General features: G+C 41.6%; 2 pseudogenes across 1 annotated transcript in view; one reads left to right on the forward strand and one right to left on the reverse strand.

Moving 5' to 3' along the window:
* Window positions 1-17,317, reverse strand: part of LOC110257241 (uncharacterized) — a 128,028-nt pseudogene that overhangs the window by 80,455 nt on the left and 30,256 nt on the right. The window lies entirely within an intron of this gene.
* On the forward strand, window positions 8,547-8,644 carry LOC146395523 (U6 spliceosomal RNA; annotated as a pseudogene).

Consider the following 17,317-nt stretch of genomic DNA (forward strand, 5'->3'; position numbering starts at 1 on the left):
GACATTTAAGGCTGTATTACCTCCACCAATCCAAATGAGCAGATTCCCTCAAGGAATTTCAGGTTCCAAGGTCAGGCCCAGGTTAGAACTAGCACCTGCAGCTTGCCTCTGTCCTGTGCATTGCCTAGGCTCAGCCTGCCCTCGCTCTAGGACTTACCACAGGCAAAGGGATGTCAACAGCTCTAGCCCAATACCTAGGACTCTTCATATACCAAGTTCCGGAGCTAACGGCTGATTTATGACACCTAACTCCTTGCCCTGGTAACCTGCCAGACTCCACTGATGCCAGCGACCTCCTACTTGGCATCACCTTGACCTACCTGCCAGAGACCCCTGGTATTACCAGATGTTCTGGATTCCCTGCTGCTTTGAGTAACCTCTTTGCTGGCACAACTGGACTTTCATTGTGGTCCCTGAGGCAGTTAACTCTCCCCTGTGGAACATAACTCTATGAAATAACATACCAGCCCAATTTTATTTCTTAATCCAAGTTCAAGATATACATAGATTTCACCCCTTCCCTTCAAACTTGGGTCTTGCTTCCCAGATACAACCATTTTTAAGTCAGCTATTAGTCCTTCTCTTGGTTACCTATAAATCTAGATAACAGGCTTGTACTATTGACCTTTTGGTGAATTATAAACTCTAAACATCATTGTCGGCTGTTCTACACTACGGAGATTTTAGCTCTCCTACATCTACCTCTTACCACTCTATAGATTTTTGAGTTATATAATGCTTTTTAGATTATTGAATACCTTCATCTTTATACAATATAGTCACTGAATACCTTCATCTTTAAATAATATATTCAAGCTATTTCCTTTTTTTGGCCACGACCGCTGGCATGCAGAACTTTTCAGGCCAAGGCTCAAACCCACACCATAGCAGCAACACCACCAAATCTTTAATCCACTGAGCTACCAGAGAACTCCCAACAAGCTTTATTTTAGAAGATAAAAAACATAACTGAAAAGCATAGGCACACAACCTAGGAGCCCCCAGTTTTCCTTGCATGTTCAATTTCTTTAGGGAAAAAAACTTCCAGTAGGTAAACTCCAGCTACCTGCTCTCAAATGGGGACATAGGAAGAAAGGAAGTGTACAGCCAATGGGCACACTCACTTTGGCACCCTCTTCTCAGGAAGAATCAATAAGGACACAGTGGGAGTTCCCTTCATGGCTCGGCATCCGATCAGCATTCATGAGGATGCAGGTTTGATCCCTGGCTTCACTCAGTGGGTTAAGGATCTGGCGTTGCCATGAGCTGTGGTGTAGGTTGCAGATGAGGCTCAGATCTGGCATTGCTGTGGCTATGGCATAGGCGGGCGGCTACAGCTTCAATTCGACCCTAGCCTGGGACCCTCCTACGCCAAGGGTGTGGCCCTAAAAAGCAAAATATGTAAATAAGGATACAGTGGACTTGAACAACATCACAGACCAAATGGCCCTAACAATGACATGTAAAGGACATTTTCTCCCAAAGCAGATATAATGGAAAACAGTATGGAAGTTCCTCAAAATATTAAAAATAGAATTATGATCCAGCAATCCCACTTCTGGGTATTTATGTAAAGAAATTCAGATTAGAGTCTTGAAGCTACACTCCATATTCACCACAGCATTATCATAATAACCAAGATATGGAAATAACCTAAATGTCCATCAACAGATGGATAAAGAAAATGAGGTATATACATACATAGGACATTATTTAGCCCTAAAAAATTTAGGAAATCCTACCATCTGTGACAATGTGGCAGACATTATGTTAAGTGAAATAAGCCAGACACGGGAAGACAAACTCTATGATCTCACTTACTTGTGAAACCAAAAATAGTCAAATTTATAGAAGCCAATAGTAGAATGGCAGTTGCTGGGGGTGGGGGAAGGGAAAATGAGTAGGTGATGGCCACAGGGTACAAAGTTCCAGTTATGCAAGATACTAAGTTCTGGAGACCTACTACACAGCATACTGTATATAACAAACAACACTTTATTGTGTGCTTATCATTCGCTAAGAAGGTAAATCATTAATTTATTCTTTTGTTGTTTGTTTTATGGCCACACCTGGGGCATATGCAAGTTCCCAGGTTAGGGGTCAAATCAGAGCTACAGCTGCTGGCCTACACCACACCCACAGCAACTCGGCCTACACCCACATCTCCAGCAATACTGGCTCCTTAACCCAGGGAGCAAACCCTCATCCTCATGGATACTAGTCGGGTTCATTACTGCTGAGCCACAATGGGAACCACCATTAAATTACTCTTACCCCCCAAAATAATAATGGTAATAATAATAAAGAGGGCAATAGCAAACTTTGGCAAGTGATACATATGTTTATGGACTTGATGGTGATGGTGTCACAGACACACACTAATCCCCAAACCCATCAAGGTATACACATTAAGTATGTTTCGATTTTTACATGACATACCTCGATACCATTTTTTAATAAATGAGTTTGGGGCTAGAAACTATTGCATCTGGAATGGATAAGCAATGAGATCCTGCAGTATAGCACAGGGAACTACATCCGATCACCTGTGATAGAACATGATGGAGGATAATGTGAGAAAAAGAATGTATGAATGTATAGCTGGTCACTTGGCTGTGCAACAGAAACTGACAGAACATTTTAAATTTTTTAAAGTATACTCAATTTACATAAAATTACAAAACTCCTAGAAAATAATAAAAATTTTCTTGGGGATTCATCTGTTATGGTCACTGTATCGTCTAAACAAAGGGAATAACTCTAGCCCTGAGGCAGGAGGGTCTGGGGATTACATTCCTAAATGGGTTTTTAAAGACCCCATTGTTTTTTTTTTGTTTTTTTTTTTTTTTGTCTTTTTGCCATTTCTAGGGCCGCTCCTGCGGCATATGGAGGTTCCCAGGCTAGGGGTCGAATCGGAGCTGTAGCCACTGGCCTATGCCAGAGCCACAGCAACGCGAGATCCGAACCGCATCTGCGACCTACACCACAGCTCATGGCAACGCCGGATCGTTAACCCACTGAGCAAGGGCAGGGACCGTATCTGCAACCTCATGGTTCCTAGTTGGATTCCTTAACCACTGCGCCACGACGGGAACTCCTTTTTTTTTTTTTTTTTTTTTTAAGACCCCACTGTCTTTAAAAGTCTACCCACTGTTCCCTACTTCTATAGCATGTCCAGATTTTAACAGCTCCCCCCGCCTCCCCGTTTTCTCGTTGTTGTTTTTTGGGTTTTTTTTTTTTTTTTTTTCTTTTTAGGGCCACACCTACAGCATTTGGAGGATCCCAGGCTAGGGGTCAAATTGGAGCTATAGCTGCCAGCCTACGCCACAACCACAGCAAAGCAGGATCCGAGCCACCTCTGAGACCTACACCACAGCTCACAGCCAACTCCAGATCCTTAACCCACTGAGCAAGGCCAGGGATCCAACTTGCATCCTCATGGATGCTAGTCAGATTCGTTTCCACTGAGCCATGACAGGAAGTCCAAGATTTTAATAACTCTTAACTTGGTATCACATTCAGTTAAATCACTCTGAATAAAATCAAATAAAATCCTATTGACTTCGTTTTAGAAAGAAAAAAGTAACACCATAAACTGCTTTGGGAATAATTCTAACACTCTAAATAGGAAGCATTTAAGTGTAATATGGCCTGATGAGAGTATCACATCTTAGAACTGAATTTCCCTCTCATTTTGGTGTTTAAGTTTTTAATAACCTCCTTCGGCTGTAACATTGACTGGTAAACATTAAAGGCTCTTTAACACAGTCTATTTTTATATCACATATACCCAATGATAATCTCTGATTTTATGCATATGTATTTTATATTTGCAAACCAGAGGAAGCTACTTCGTGGTTCTATTCACATTAAGCAGATTCATGCATTCGACCATATTTCTAAAATATTCTTTTAATATTTTAACTTGAATGTAAAGCTTAAAGGTATATATGGAAAATAAATTCTGAAAGATAATAACTGAAGTATAAATAGATGCTACAGATTTTATAGAAAATGGGGATTATGATGCATACACTGTAGGATTATTATGAGCTTTAGAATAATTACAGACATGAGTCTGCTTCCTCACCTGTAAAGTGTGACACAAATGGAGACTATTACTATTACCTACATGGTGACTGGGCTTCCATGGAAGGAAGATTTTTGTGACTAACTGTGGTGTTCTAACATCTCTGGGTTCTGATGTTAGTCAGAGAGCTGGGGGAGGCTGAGCAGAGAGGCATTACCCCTAGTTTCAGAAATGAAACCCATCTACCGCTCACTTTTCCCTGCCCTGCTCACCTTTGCAAGTAAAACCCACCAAACTCAATGAAAGCCAATGGGCTGGGAAACCACAGTCAGGTACCGGAAGGGCTTCCAGTGATTAACCCATTTGTGGGGGGATGTCAGGTGAAGGGGGGCTGCACAACAAACAGAAAGAGCCTTCAACACATGGTTCTTACAAAGGCCTGTTAAAGCTGTGGGCAATGTAAGGACAAATGTAAGTTAACTAAAAAATAAGAGGCTAAACTCTACCAGTTGAAAACAAGGGAAGAGCTATCCTCCCCCTTCCCTTTATCTTCGAGCATTAACTTTAGAAAAGCTGTCATTGTGAGTTCTTTCTCTGTCTCTTTGAAAGGTGTGCGAATCTTTTTTAAAAGCTCAATAAGCCTCCTGTCGTTTTTTTCGGACCCAGGAATGTCTTTCTCAAGGACCTGGGAGTCATCTCTTGGAAATGCAAACATGAGGGAAGACAAGGAACCAGTCTCTCTGGGAGGATCAGAGCCCAACTTGAGTGGATACCCTGCTTAAAACCTAGTGTCAGAAAGAAGTCTGTTTCCCTTGGATAAAGCCAATCAGCTAACCCAGAGGGTCACCCCAGTGACCAGAGGAATCTAGGATGAACTGTGTGGGGCCAATGGTCCTCTAACCTGAGGACTAGTTGATGTTTATCTAGAGAAAATGCATCCAACAGTGGGGTCGGCTTGACTCCATAAAAGGGTAAGATTTCCCTCTGGCTTTCCATTCCCTTAGTGGACTGCCTGTGATGCTTATTGAATTTTGGTTTAATGCTTATTCAATAATAAAGCTGTTTTCTTTCTACTCTCTCTTCGTGGAGAAGTTTCCTAGCTTGGGAGAAATTCCGTTTTTAATTATATTTCCTCAACAACAATTACCCTGCTCACATGAGCAGTAGTTACTGAGTCTGCCTCAGAAAGAATCACATAACACAAAATACCCATTGCTATGAACTGCTAGGGCAGAATTTGATGTGAAGAGAACTGAAATAACAGCATGAATCTCACAGAACCACATAAACAAGCTATAGATGTTATCATGAGGCCATTATGTTATGAGACTGTGTTTCCTTCTATCAGATTTCTGTGAAATTTGAGATGAGGGCAGGAGTTTAAAATGTTTCAGTTGCATACAATTCATGAAGACCAGAGGGCAGGAGTCTTTTTTTAAGGAAGAGGGAGTTCCCTGGTGGCCTAGCAGTTAAGGATCTGACATTGTCACTGCTGTGGTACAGGTTTGATCCCTGGCCCAGGAATTCCACATGACTAGGTCAAGGCCAAAAAAATAATAGTAATAAAGGTACAAATTCTGGATTGTTCAAGGAAATTGATTAAATTATAAAGAACATATTTCACAAACTTTCTGAAAATAATAGATAAGTGTCTACTATGCATGGATAACTATTATTAACATTCAGATGCATGTCTTTTCAATCTTTTCTCCTTGCATGGTTTTGAGCTTGCTTTTAGGTTTTTGGTTTGTTGTATATTTGTCATCAGACTGAGTACACAGGTATATACCTTGCCTTTTTTTTTTTTCCCAACTGCGCATTGACAAGAGTCTTTTGTATTTCCAAAATCTCATCGTATCTGCTTGAAAAATCCATTAAGTGAATTATTAATAGTTTATTTCACCACTCCCCTATTGAGAACACCTGATTTTGTTTTTGCCACACCCACAGCATGCAGAAGTTCCTGGGCAGGGATTGAACCACAGCAGTGACAATGCCAGACCATTAACCTCTAGGTCAACAGGGAACTCCCAAGAACACGAGTTATTTTTAATTCTAGTATTATTCAATACCAGAAATTAAACTGGAAAGAAAATTTGCATGCAGAAAGCTAAGTCTTAAGAATATATTTACAGAAATCAGATGTTTTCACCAGCAATTTTCATTCTTTTCTGGCAAAGGGCATTAAGATCAGCATGTTTCTTGTATTCACCATTTACTTTTGAGAAACACATGATCATTCCCTTGAGTATCGTTCATACTCAGGGTTCATAAATCTGGGCCTTCACAAACTGGACTTACTACAGTGACATCTGGCATTTCAATTTGGGGTTAACAGATACACACTACTATTTATAAAATGCATCATCAACAAGGACTACTATATAGCACAGGGAATTCTACTCAATATTCTGTAATAACCCATATAGGCAAAGAATCTGAAAAAGAATAGAAATGTGTAACTGAATCACTTTGCTGTAAACCTGGCACTAACACACTGTAAATCAGATTCTAATAGAAAATAAAAAAATAAAAAATAAAATTCACTTAAAATTTTTTAAATAAATTTTTTTTAAAAAAATTCCCTGGAATGAGTTGTTTCACTACTATTAAGGTATAGTTGATTTACAATGTTGTGCCAGACTCCAGGAAAGTCTTAATACAGGCTGTCACCACTAGATGTCAGCAAAGCTCTAAAGCACTGCATGCAAATTCTAATGCAGTGGCTCCGTGTGTCTTATCAGCCACCAGGTGATGCCGGTGTTGGTGCTACAGAAAGCACAGGTGCAATGGCCCTGCTCTAAAAGCTGCTTCACACTGGAATGGCCCAGAAGGCTTTATGACCATGGCTGTGGTGCCTATATCCTGGCCTCGGGAAGAGTCTCCCTGGATGATTCTAACATACAGCCAAGGTTGAGAACCACAACTCTACTCACACTACAAGTCCAAAACATGCACATGACAGCTACAGCCTGATGAGCAAGACAAGACTCTAGACTGTCCTATCCTCCCCCAAATTTCATTTGAGAGGTGAAGACACTTAGGCCTAGAGATGCTAACACACTTCATCAAGATCACACTAAGGAGAGTTCCTGTTGTGGCACAGCAGATATGAACCTGACTAGTAAGTATCCAAAGGACACATGTTTGGTCCCTGGCTTCGCTCGGTGGGTTAAGGATCTGATGTTGCCATGAGCTATGGTATAGGTTGCAGACACGGCTTGAATCTGGCATTGCTGTGGCTGTGATGTAGACAAGCAGCTAAAGCTCTGATTCAATCCCTAGCCTAGGAACCTCCACATGCTGCGGGTGCAGCCCTAAAAAGCAAAATCACACCAAGGTCTTAGTTTAATACGATTTCCACTAAAACATAGCTGGGAAATTTTCTGCTCACCTGTATGCCTTAATCACAGTCTCCAGTGGGATTGTTATGGCTCATCACCTCAGCTGAGATCTGTCCAGGTTAATTCTCTTATGCGATGGGGAGACAGAGGGTGTGCTGGAGATTCTTCTTCCTTCACAAACAGGCCAGAGAAGGTAAAGAGAATAGCCCCAGTAGGTTCTCCCTCATTATCCCCATCTTGAGAAGCACGTGGATATGCCCTTTGCCCTCACACTCTCACCCAGAACACAGCCCCACTGCCCGTAAAAGTCCATAGACCTCAAAACCACACATCAGCTGCTCAGAGTCAGTTTCACCAATAACCAGGGGGAATAACACATGAGAAGCTACTGAAGGCTGAATTGGGGGGCCACCCAATGAGAAGGTCACAGTGAAATTTCAGGACAGAAACGCAAATCTGAAGGTCAGCCTAGCATGCCCAGCAGTACTGTTTGTGCAGCCCCAGCCAGTGGGTCCCACTGCTTCTCCCCAAGCTAAGGCCTCAGACACGCCTCCTGGAGTGCCCCTGCAGGGATCAAGCTCTGTCCTCCAAGCCTTCTTATATGTGCCCTTAAAACTGAACACTGATGGAGTTCCCTCATGGCCTAGCAAGTTAAAGATCCAGCACTGTGATTGCAGTGATACAAGGTTAGATCTCTGGCCCCAGGGTATCATGGGTGTAGCCAAAGGGGGAAAAAAAAAAACTCTGAAAACCATGCTGAAAACTCAGAAGCATGCTGCAATCTAATTACAAGCAAGCTAAGATGCCACCTTAGGCCCTTCATCCCCCCTCCAAGTGCTGCTTCATTTCTCAGCTCCCCTTTATAGCAAAACTTTTTTTTTTTTCTTTTTTGTCTCTGTCTTTTCTACAGCTGTACCCGCAGCATATGGAGGTTCCTAGGCTAGGGGTCTAATTGGAGCTGTAGCCACCAGCCTATGCCAGAGCCACAGCAACACCAGATCAGAGCCACAATCTGTGACCTACACCACAGCTCATGGCAGCGCCAGATCCTTAACCCACTGGGTGCGGCCAGGGATCAAACCCACAACCTCATGGTTCCTAGTCAGATTTGTTAACCACTGAGCCATGACGGGAACTCCCCTATAGTAAAACTTCTAAATAGAACTGTCTAGACGCTCCCATGGGCAGCACACAGACTTAAATTAGAACGATACAGAGATTAGCATGGCCCCAGCATGGGGATAACATTTGTGAAGTATTCCATATTTTTTAAGAAAAGGAAAGTACATACATGTATGACTGGTTCACTTTGCTGTACAGCAGAAATTGGCACATTATAGATCACCTACACTTTAAATTTAGAAAGAAAAAAAACATGAAATCTTCCGGAAAAAAAGAATTATTTATACTTATATCTTCATTTCCTTACTTCTCATTGTGGTTTCAATTCACACCGATCAAGTGCTCACCCCTACTATGCCCCTGAACTTGATTTTGTCCAGACACCAGTGGTCTCCATCATCACTGAAGTATTACTGAAGCAATCAACCCCCTTCCTTGAAAACTCTCCAGAGATCACTGCAAGTCTCTTCCCCATCTCTATGGATGACCCTTCCTCCTCCTCCCAACATCTCAGGGCTCAGTCTTCAACTCTCTCATGTATCTACTTTTCTCCCTAAGGATGATCTTACTCAAATCCAGGCTTTAAATACATCTAGACACTTAAGAATCTCAACTCCACATCTTGATCCCTGACCTGTCCCCTCAATTCCCATCATCTCTAGCCATCTATGCTTGGTGAACCCCTCACCCTCGTCAGCCCTCCCTCCAGCCTTCCTCGTTCTTGTAAATATTCACCTGGTTTATCAGACTCAAAACACAGGACACTTTTTCTGGAGTTCCCACTGTGGTGCAATGGGATTGGCAGTGTCTCTGCAGCGCTGGGACACAGGTTTGATCCCTGGCCCAGCACTGTGGGTTAAGGATACAGCATTGCCGCAGACATGGTGTAGGTTGCAAAGGTGACTCAGATCTGATCCCTGGCCAGGAACTCCATATGCCACGGGGTGGCTAAAAAATAAAACAATAAAAATAAAACATAGAAGACTTTTACTCTTCTCTTTACATCCCATATCCAATTCACCCAACTGGATTCCAAATTTATTTCAAACCGACTACCTTTCACCATTTCCACTGCTACCACCTAGACCAAAGCAACCACCACTACTCACCTACATCCCTGCAACAGTCTTGCACTTGGACTCCTCAATTCCTTCTTCACTCCTCAGTGATCAGGGTTTCCAGATAGCAACCAGAATGCTCCTCCTAAAGCATAAATCAGATCTGTCTCATCCCTGCTTCAATAGCCTCTCATAAGACTTGGAAAAAAACCCGAACTCCTTACCAGCTCCCGTAAGGTCTAAGACGTCCAGCTCGTACCCACTTCTCCAGTTGCATCTCCTTTCACTCCCTGCCTCATTCTCTTCAGTTTGGTCCAATTGTCCTGCGTGATTTTCCTAGAATGGGCCAAGCTCACTCTTGTGTTGGTTGGTCATTCTGTATGGAACATCCTTCTCCCCAGACACTCACAGGTTTCATACTCTCCCATCATTCCAGTCTGCTCAAACCTCACCTTCCCAGAGAGACGTTTCCTGACTCTTTTTGACAGCACCTGCAGAGGTAGAAGTTCCTGGGCCAGGATCAAATCCACACCACAGCAGCAACCCGAGCCGCTACAGTGACAATTCCAGATCCTCAACCTACTGTAGCACAAGAGAATTCCTTCCTGACTCCTCTCTTAAATCACCACCCATTTCTGAGGTCTCCTTGCCGTCCATCACATTTACATGTTTTAAACTCCTTCTTCCTTTTCCTGACATATTACAGATGTATTTACTTATTGTTCTTTCTCCCCTGCTGGCATACAAGCTCCATGAGGGCAGAGAAATATTAAACTGTGAAATCCTACACACCCAGCACCAAGTAGGTGCTCGATCAGTGTTTGCGACATGAGTGAATGTACAGAGGGCACGTGACTGACTGGAGGACTGTCCTCAGGTGAAGGTGGGCAATTGGAAGGTAGCTTCCTGGGAGAAATGAATTCCCAGGCCACAAGTCTCCCTCTCAGGAACTGACCACCTCTTCCACTTGTAACATATTAAGTCCCTTCACTGCAGTTTCACTTGGGGATTTCCAGGGACGTGTGCACTTAACCGGTCTCTGAATAATGGCTAAAAGCCAAGATTTCACATACCCTTTTCAGACAATAACAGGAAGCAGAAGCATTAGTCACCCGACCAGCTCCGTAGCAAAGGGCCTGCAGGAAAGGGGACCTGGTATGTTTCAACTTGTGTTCATTTTAGAATTTTATAAAGCAAAGAAATCTACCCAGGGAAACTAGAAACAGATCACAGAGGGGGAAACCAAAGCCCACTTAACACAAGGGATTGTCCTAAGGGTAATAAATTAAAAAAAACTCAAGTCTAATGTTTTTTGAGGTTTTTCTTTTTTGGTCTGTCGTCATTTCAGAGCAGCACCCACGGCATATGGAGGTTCCCAAGTTAAGGGTCTAATCGGAGCTACAGGTGCCAGCCTACACCACATCCGATATCCGAGCCATGTCTGTGACCTACAACACAGCTCAGGGCAATGCCAGATCCTTAACCCACTGAGGGAGTCTGGGGATCGAACCCGCAACCTCGTGGCTCCTAGTTGGATTCATTTCTGCTGTGCCATGATGGGAACTCCAAGTCTAATGTTTTTAAGTTTTAATTTAAATGTTTAAATTTGCACTCATATTTTAAGTAGTAAGGTTGGCTTTTGTCATCCATGTCATATGTTGTTTATTATATTGTCCACATGGGGGTGGGTCAGATTGTTGCTAAGCAAAATATGAGGGCACAGAACAATGGCTCTGCAGCTGGACAGTCAAGGGGGACAAGCTGGCTGTCAGTGGGCTCACAAGAGACAGACCTGTCATCACAGTATCTCTGCACAGGCAAAGTGTGAGCAAACTTGAATGGGGACTGGACATAATTAGGCACCAACAAGGCTCCAGATGCTGGGTCAGAAGTCTCACCTCCAATCACAGTGACAGCCCCCACTCCCCTGCCACCAAACACCACAGCCCCCTCCCTGCCAGGGACCTCACCCTCCTATGTGCTATCTAGCCTGTACCTTTCTTCCAGTTACCATTCCTCGGTACCCTGGTCCCCCCCACACACAGAGGCACGAAAGTCTCTGCTGATTTTTCTAACATAATCTCTCTCTTCCACAAGGTAATAGCTCCTAACCAGATCTGGCTGCCCAGTATAGTAGCCACTAGCCACACGCAACTATTTAAATCTGACCTAAACAGAATTTAAAATCTAGTTCCTCTATCACACTACCCACATTTCAAGCACTCACTGGCCACATATGGCTAGTGGCCACAGTCTCACATGGTGCAGATGCAGAATATCTTCACCATCTCAGAAAGTTCCATTAGACAGCACTAGTCTTGTCAATTAAGTGGCAGTAGCTATAGCTCCAATTCAACCCATAGCATGGGAACCTCCATGTGCTGCGGGTGAGGCCCTAAAAAGACAAAATATTTATATTTGTGTGTGTTTTCTTCTCTACTGGCTTATGACTGCCTTTGCATCTTACTTGTCCTTGTAGCTTCAGAGTCCAGCACAGGGAAGGGCACATAATCTTTTAAGAAGTGTTGTTGAAATGATATGAAAAGAAATAATTTGTTCTCAATAAAATATATTTTGTTTCCAAATCACCCCAACACAAAAATCTAAAGATTTTCTAAGTAGGTACTTTCTTAAGAACACTTTGTTAATTAGTATACCTTTTATTTGGAAACACTGTTCAAAGTTTTCTTATGGCAGTTGTAACTTACACTATGTATCCACCATCCCTACTCAGGGCATGAGGAATCCGACTTGGTTCAATGGCTCCACCTGGTGGCAGCATCAAGGAACTGTTTGACTGCCTTGAAAGCAGCCAGAGCTGGGGAATGTTACTTGATTTAACTCTTGCTTTCTTCTACTTGGAAATCATGATGAGCTGCCTTGAAGAATCTGGGGCTAGTTAGACCTGAACTACTTCTGACAGGCAAATATTGAGGACCACTTTGTTCCCAAGAAAGAAACATTGTGGTTGGGAGCTGAATACACTGGGAAGGTTTGAGTAGATCTGAGAGGCAAAACCAGTAAATGAGTTTGAAAATATAAAATTATGCATCATCTTAGATGCCCTCGAGTACCCTCATTTCTCCTTGTTGGGAGAGAATGCCACTTTCAGTCCTGGGTGAAACACCAGCCCACCAAGTATGGAATTTAGCATCCTAAAAAGCCTGGACTCCGATCAACCCAAATCGAAAGAAAGCTCCCCAAAAGGGAGAATTTGACTCATGAAAAATGGGGACATCACAGGGAACCAGGGAAATAAACTACCTTTTCATTCTTCCTTCAGCAGACATCCAGGGTGTGGTTTCTCCTCAGTCCAGCTGGAGAAGTCCATGTGAAATCTCCCACCCTGCTGGGTCTTCAGCTGTGTGTCCTCCCTGCTGGTGGTGAAGGCAGAGATAGCATAATATCCCATCACGCTGCTGTCTTCCCTTTCCTCTCTTTCTTCCTTCCACCATAATCACCGGAGCATGCACGACCAAAATGAAATGTCTTAACTTTTTTTTTTTTTTAAATGCCACCCCTGCAACATATGGAAGCTCCCAGGCTAGGGGTTGAATCGGAGCAGCAGCTGCCGGCCTACACCACAACCACAGCAATGCCAGATGCGAGCTGCATCTGCGACCTATGCCTCAGCTGTGGCAACACTTGATCTTTAACCCATTGAGCAAGGCCAGAGATCAAACTCACTTCCTCACAGACACTATGTCTGGTCCTTAACCCACTGAGCAACAATGGAAACTCCTGTTGGCATCTTAATTCTTGCTTCAGCCTCTTCCTTTTAGAGTCAGGTTAGGACAGTGTGTCTCTTTGTCTCCCTCTCTTTAAATCGGTAAAATCTTTTTTCACTTCTACCTTGCCATTCACAGAATAAATTCCATAAACTTCCTGTGAAATATCCTACATTCTCAATTTGACCAATTACATTCCAAAGGTGCCATTTTCTAAATTTGTAGTTAGATCTGAAGCTGTTCTCAATCAGGTCTGAGTTTTTCAGCAAGAATACCTTAGAGATGGTGCTGCACACACCAAGGGTATCACTGTGAGAGATACATTTGGAGGGGTGGGATCCAGATGGCATAGGAGTAAGATGTGGTGCTCACTTTCTCCCACGATCAAAAAAAAAAAAAAAAAAAACTGATCTACATGTAGGACAATTCACACAGAAGATCCATTGAATGCTGGAAGAAAACCTTAAACCTCTAAAAATGGCAAGAAACCCTCCGCATAACTGCATAGAACAAAAAGGAAAAAAAAAAAAAAAAAAGAGGGGAAACAAAGCCATCACTACAGGACCGGCACTCCTGAGAGGGAGCTGAGAAAGAGGAAAGGAATCCACACCCTGTGAAATCACCTGAGGGGCATCAGCCAAGACAGAGGGACCTCAAGCTTCAGAGAAAAGCCCAGCATCTGGACTGAGGGCAAAGCAGAGAGAGAGAGAGCACTGCACACATCATCAGTACCACCTCCCGGGAATCCACAGCCTGAGACACTCAGAAGGGGGCTGGGCACTGAGACTCAGGCTCCAAAGAATAAGAACAATATAAGCAAAATGAAGAAGCTCAAAAACAATCCCAACTGAAAGGACAGAGAATTCACCCGAAGAAGCAAACAATGAAACAAGACCTCTGCAGTCTAACAGACAATGAGTTCAAAAAAGAGACAGTGAAAATTCTGAATGGATTGAGAGCAGATATAAAGGAATGAAGAGTGGATATGAACAGCAATGCAGATTATTTTAGAAAGGAACTAGAAAATATAAGGAGGAGCCAAGAAAAATTGGAAAATTTATTTGCAAAGACACAAGCTGGGTTAGAGGCACTGAAGAACAGAATGAATAATGCAGAGGAACAAAGCAGTGATTTGGAAGAGAGAATAATGGAAATCATCCCATCAGGACAGCAGAAAGAAAACTAAATGAAAAAAACATGAAAGCAATGAGATCTATGGGATAATATAATGCAGGCCAACCTATACATAATATAGATTCCTGAAGAATAAAAAGGGAGTTAAAAATATATTTGGAAATTATGACTGAAAACATTCCAAATCTAAATGAAACAGCTGTCAAGATACAGGAAGTACAGAAGGCCTGAAACAGACCCACACCAAGACGTATTACAATAAAAATGGCAAAAGTTAAAGAGAGGATTCTAAAGGCAGAAAGAAGAAAAATGAAGAATTAGAAGGGAACCCCCATAAGGCTATCAGCTGATCTCTCTACAGAAACACTACAGGCCAGAAGAGAGTGGCAAACTAGATGCAAAGTTCTAAAAGGGAAAAAATTGCAGCCTAGAATACTCTACCCAGCAAGAATATCATTTAAAATAGAAGGGGAAATAAAGATTTTCTCAAAAACTGAAAGAGTACAGCAATACCAAACCCATACTCAAACAAAAACTGAACAGTCTTCTCCAAATAGGAAAGAAGAAGGATGGAAGAAATCGCAATTGGAAAGTAATCACTTAAATAAGCCAGTATATAGATCAGGGGTGGGGAGTACCTATCATAAAAGTGCTGATAAACATGAGGAACAGAAAAATAATAAACATGAATATGTAAAAAAAGGACCTCAAAAATCATAAAATGTGAAGAAGGAAAGTTAGAAAATCTAGACTCTTGTTTTTTTAATATATGTTCGTGCCTATATGATTATCAGGCTAAAGCAAGCAGATATAGGAAAGGGTTAACATACTTGAAAAACAGGGCAACCACAAATCAAAACCAAACAATACATTCACAAAAATTAAAAAGAGGACACAAGCATAAAATAAATCATCCAACCAAAAAAGGAAAGTAACAAAGGAAAAACAGAATCAACTGGAAAAACAAGGGTTAAAATGGCAATAAATATATATTTTTCAATAATTATCTTAAATGTTCAATGGACTGAACATTCCAATCAAAAAGACAGAGTGGTAGACTGGATTTAAAAAAACAAGACCCTACAATATGCTGCCTATGAGAGACTCACCTTAGGACAAAGGACACACATAGATTGAAAATGAAGGAATAGAAAAAGATTTCATGCAAATGGAAAAGACAGGGAAGTGGGAGTTACAATACTCATAGCAGAAAAAATAGATTTTAAAACAAAGGCTATAAAGAAAGACAAAGAAGGACACTAATGATAAAAGGATCAATTCAAGAAGAGCATTTATGATTGTTAATATATATGTCCCCAGATATATACGACAAATGCTAACAGACATAAAAGGAGAAATTGATGGGAATATAATAAAAGTAGGAGACATAATGCCCCACTCATATCAATGGACAAATCCTCTAGACAGAAAGATCAATAAGGCAACAGTGATCCTAAATGACAATAGAAAAGTTAGATTTAATTGATATTTTCAGGACATTACATCCAAAAAAAAAATCAGAATATATATTCAAGTGCACATGGAACATGCCCAAGGATTGGCCACTACTGGGGCATAAAACTAACCTTAATCAATTTTAGAATGGAAAAATTATTTCAAGTATCTTCTCTGACCACAATGGCATGAAGTGAGAGATGAACCGCAGGAAAAGAAATGGGAAAAAACCAAAAAAAAACTGACTACATGGAGACTAAACAACGTGCTACTTGAAAAAAAAAACAATGGGTCAACGAGGAAATCAAAAGGGAAATTAAATACCTCTAGACAAATGATAATGAACACACAACCATTCAAAATCTACGGGATGTCAGAGTTCCCATCATGGTGCAGTGGAAATTAATCTGACTAGGAACCATGAGGTTTCAGGTTCAATCCCTGGCCTTGCACTCAGTGGGTTAAGGATCCAGCGTTGCCGTGAGCTATGATATAGCTCACAGAGGCAGCTTGGATCCGATATTGCTGTGGCTGTGGCGTAGACTGGCAGCTACAGCTCCAACTCAACCCCTAACCTGGGAACCTCCACATGCCATGCGTGTGGCCCTAAAATGACAAAAAAAAAAACTATGGGATGCCTACTTACCACCTAAAAGATTTAGACAAAAAAGAACAAAACCTAAAGTCAGAAGAAGGAAGGAAATCATAAAGATCACAGAGGAAAGCAATAAAATAGAGATTTAAAAAATAGAAGAAAAAAAAAATCAATAAACCAGAGCTGGTTCTTTGAAAGGGTATACAAAATAAACAAACCTCTGGCCAGACTCTCCAAGAAGAAGTGAGAAAGAACTCAAAGTAAAAACAAAAAAGGAGAAATCTCAGAAGATACTGCAGAAATACAAAAAAAAAAAAAAAAACCATAATGCACAAATACAAAAAACTGTAAGAAAATACTATGAACAATTATATGCCAACAAATTTGACAACCCAGAAGAAATGGATAACTTTCTAGAGACATACAGCCCACCAAAACTCAATCGAGAAGAAATAGATCAACTAAACAGACCAATCACTAGAAAAGAAATTGAATATGTAATAAAAAAATAAAATAAAAAAAAACACTCCCTACAAAAGTACAGGACTAGATGGCTTCACAAGCGAATTCTACCAAACATACAAAGAACTTATACCCATCCTTCTTAAACTCTTCCAAAAGGTTGAAGAGGAGGGAACACACCCAAAGACATTCTGTGAAGCCACCATCACCCTAATACCAAAACCCAAGATACTACATATATATATATATGCCAATATCCATGATGAATATAGACACAAAAATTCTCAACAAAATTTTAGCCAACTGAATCCAACAACCCATAAAAAAGATCATATACCACGACTAAGTGGGATTCATCCCAAGTTCACAAGGATGGTTCAACACATGCA

The sequence above is a fragment of the Sus scrofa genome, chromosome 16, assembly GCF_054392235.1.
Source record: "Sus scrofa isolate SSC_HxYL_T2T_F1_AM1 chromosome 16, Sscrofa_HxYL_maternal_Yorkshire_Landrace_v2.0, whole genome shotgun sequence".
Taxonomy (NCBI): Eukaryota; Metazoa; Chordata; class Mammalia; order Artiodactyla; family Suidae; genus Sus; species Sus scrofa.